This window comes from Limulus polyphemus, unplaced genomic scaffold (assembly GCF_000517525.1).
Source record: "Limulus polyphemus unplaced genomic scaffold, Limulus_polyphemus-2.1.2 Scaffold2932, whole genome shotgun sequence".
Lineage (NCBI taxonomy): Eukaryota > Metazoa > Arthropoda > Merostomata > Xiphosura > Limulidae > Limulus > Limulus polyphemus.
The window spans coordinates 113,079-117,540 of NW_013668542.1; positions in this window are offsets into that span (position 1 = coordinate 113,079).

Below are 4,462 nucleotides of genomic sequence, written 5' to 3' on the forward strand. Positions count from 1 at the left end.
GAAATTGCTGAAAATATAAGAAGGCAATGGTATCCTGCCCTGTAGAGGGCTTCTCTGCTGTTGTCGAGACCTATTGGAATTTAACAGATCCCAATCTTTACTAGATCATATAATATGCAATAATACAAATTAGCAAGATGGGTTTTATTGGTAGTTAGCAAGTTTAGTTTGAATTAATATCTACATAATTGAGGTAACATTAATATACCATTCACTACCATAACTTATGTACACACACATGCACACACACACACACACCAAGAACAGAAATATGTTGCAACAAATTTAACCAAAATACAATATTTTGCTTTGATTAAATGTACTTTGTTATATGACCAGAAAAATTTTACCTAAAATCTTCCTATATTAATCTTGTATTAGATCTAATACAAACAGGAAACACACGCACACCACACCCATACAAGTATGGATTACTAAAAATTTACAGTACTACAATATAAAAAACAAAAATTCAGTTGAACCTACTGCAACTGAAGTTGTTGGGGACTGTGGAGCATCTGGATCTTGAGTGGATCTTTCCGATACTTCAAGCTGAGGTTGACTCGTATCATAACTTGAAGGAGGAGTGGTTGCTTCACTGGTAACAAACCCAGTATCCTTGGCTCTAGTTGTTGTTGGTGAACTCTTTCCATAAGGCAGACTCTCTATAGAGTGCACTGAACTTCGGTGCCCACTGTCGAGAGGTGATCTGGGGAATGGAATTTGTTCCATTTGAATCATTGAAACTTCAATATTCTAGTAAATAGTGTGGCTTATTTCCCAATGTTTGTTAAAATAGTGATGTTCAGTATGTGTTACAATAACACTTCCACCATTAAATGATAAAACTTAGCACTAATAAGTATCACACCACACACACAGCCTTCTTGTATTATATTATTATTAAAATCATTCAGCACTAGTTATGCTATTCTACATAGTGGATTTTGCACAAAGCTAAGAGGATCTATGGTAGCCGTACCTAATTCAAGTGACAGACCAGAGGGAAGACAACTAGTTAACACCACTCACTCATTGACAATTCTTTGGATACTTCTGTCAGACAAACTAGTGGGGCTGGGCCATCACACTATATAGTTCCCCATCACTGAAAAGTCTGGCATGTTCATTCACGTATGGGATTTGAACTTGCAACCCTCAGATTGAGAGTCAAGAGTCTTAACTACCAGGCCATTATACTATGTAATGTTTTTACCATATGATCTAGGAACAATCATAAAAGTGCAGTATTAAGTAACGTTTCAACCCATAACAAAGTTAGAAGAGCTTGGGAGTTGTACATCAAGTGTAATTAGGGTACTTCTTTGTTTGTTTGTTTAAAATGCTTTTAAATACCAATTTTGCTAGACTATAGCTGCTATGCTTGCCTCCATTAATGTGCCTTCAACTTCAGGAGAGTTAACTTAATTAACGAGTTAAGAATTAGAGCCCAGAACCAGTAATTTTACACAAGTGCTAAAGAAGTTTAAAAATTGTGCTGTTTTAATCATGTCACTGATGGATGAACTTCTGACTACCCAATAAACGTCCACTATTTCTTCCCCTCCCCCACTCCACTTCCATTAAAATCAAAAGACAAACAAAAGCGCGCACAAAGCTAAACAATGGGCTATCTGTGCTGTACCTACCACGAGTATCGAAACCAGATTTCTAGTGTTACAAGTCCTCAGACTTACCGCTGAGCCACTGAGGGCGTTCCATTAAGAGCTTTCAACGGTAACACGCTATATTTTGAAGCTTTATATAGTTCACTCTTATTTGTGAGCTGTAGTGACTTTCGTAAATAACGACCTTCACTAGTCTTGTGAAAAAAAAGAAAAGTGTTCCGAGAATTCTTAAATCTGCTTTCCCACATTAACGACACAGAAAATTTGAACTTACTATTTTGCATATTAGTGGAAGAGCAGATCGTCATTATGTAATCTGGGGATGTTTTTCTTGTTGCCGACAAAATCACGAAGTGAATAGAAACTAAAGTATTCCTAATATTCACACTTTCCATCATCGTAGTTTCCCAAGACGAGAAAGCTTTAATTACGGATAACATGTTATATAACCTGAATGAACATTAAGCCTACACGTGTAATTCATTGCTTTTACGATAAATTTTTCGAAATATCGGCCTACAATCACATAAATGGAAGGTTAATCAATCATCGTGTGCTGCCCGTTGTAGTTTTGCATATGACCGTTTTCTAAAGTAAGAGATTTTGGTTTACAATGTCAATAGTGCGAAATATCTCGAGAATTAAGTTATTAGAATTATATAAAACTTGAAATATAGCTTGTTGTGACATTACAGAAGACCTAACACTACAAAAACAAAAAGTACTACTTCGGAGGACACCTGGGGGGGGAAAGAACTGAATAAATTCACTTCTTATCGTTGTCTTCTGTCCTAAATGGTAAGTCCCTGTTGAGAGCTTTTAAAAAATGTTAAAAAACAAAGTTACTATTTGAAATTTCTCGTGGACAATAAAATAAATTTAAAACTTCCAACCACTATCAACTTTGAGATAGAAAAAGAAATTTGCCGCATTAAGTTTTCGAAGACTTAAATGAAAATATTTAACTGATAAGCGACAAGAAACAATTAGTCACGTTTTGTTTTTTTTGTTGGTAATAACTACAATTAATTTAATACGCAAGTACTTTTGTAATGACTTACATACCTCCTTGAAAACTAACAAGTCTCATCCAGGAGAGAGATTGAGAAAAAATAAATTAAATCCTCTAGTGAACTATTACACGTGCAACGTTCGTTTTACTTATGCTCCGTTAACCTTGTGCAACGTTTAAGATTCATGTATCATCTTTATATCTGACACTAAACTATCCGTAGAGAGGATACTCCATCAAGGTCCGCTATATTTGTTATGGAAGTCGGCAATAGGCCATATGAAACATTTTAGTGCAACATTTTGTAACGCCTACAGTTCATAATTTAATATGTTGTCGCAAAGTGCCTGGAGCTATTTTTATTTTAACAGCTTACTATTATTCATGCACACTTTTGCAGCAGGTATGTAACCTGTCTGTTGAGGTTAAACTGAAGAAAAAGAGGGGGAATTTTGTTTAAGTAGCTTGAATCAGTTTTCCAGGGGGGGAGGGAGTTCTCAGACGACTAACGTTCATATTTAAGTAAATGTTAAAGATACTGGAGTTCTACGATCTTCCAACTCCACCAGGTATTTGAAATCGACCCCCCCCCCCGAAAAAAAAAAAGAAAGACATTTACTACCCAATGCTCCAGATTTTTTACTAATGTTTTAGAGCTCCCAGCTCGAGATTATTACACACCTTCCTTCAGTTTGACTCTTCTTGCCTTTCTTCTTTTGTCCTGTAGAACAACTGTTCCCCATTTTCATAAAATAAACAACAACCTGCTCACAAACTTGAGACCTAGTATTTCTTCACCTCTTTTTCAAGTCCAAGTTTAATCTGGTGCGTAGTTGCATTCCTTAAGTTTCAATTTCCGAAGTTTAAAATACCTGCAAGAGAGGAAAAAAAAAAATGTAGTAAACTAACTTATTTTCGACTTATAAAACAGTACCAACATGTATGCCTAACCGAAATGACCACAAATCTTTTATTAAAAAAAAAACAACCTCTGTCATTCTAGTAATGACGAGATTCGCATATGCATCTAAGCCGATTTCAAGAACAATCCTAATGCATAAAAACCTATTGGATTAATACTTTAAATATAGCTCCACCTTGTGGAATAAATATAAATTAAAACTTGGTTTTCGACCGTTTATTAGCTCCGAGAAAAATGTTTTTTCATGCGTGATGCAAATTTATTTTTAATCCTAATCTTTAAGATATTTCTAAGTTTATATACTTAACTTTAGATCTTTTTCATACCTAACATTCTAGTTTCATGTTGAATTGCACAATGGAAATTATTCGCATCTACAACTATATTGAAGGCTAAATAAAAACACTCCGGATCATCATGGTGGTTACCATGACGTCACTCCACCTCCTCAGTTTTATTTAGTTATTCCCAGTTAGTCCCTTTATGATGTTAAGCACAAAAGAATATCTACTCTTCCCACCACGAGTATCGAAACCCAGTTTCTAGAAGTACAAGTCCGCGGACATACCGCCGTGCCACTGAGTGGGTGGGGTGCCCCTTATAAAGAAAGGTTCCCCTTCGAAAGTGCTTAGATTATATGGTTTTGTATTTAATTGCAACATGTTTTACTAAAGTAGAAGCTATAGAGTCTGGCGCTTTACAAAAAATTTTGGAGTAACCATGAAATATTTGTATTAATAATACATAGATGTATTATTCATCTTTACAGTACAATACAGGAAACAGACATACAATGTAGTTAAACATGCATCACGATTCAGTCTTAAAAATATTTTATACAAGTATTAGTTTTTTTGTTTTTTATCATAATATAATGTTGCGTGAGCGAGATCACGTGAC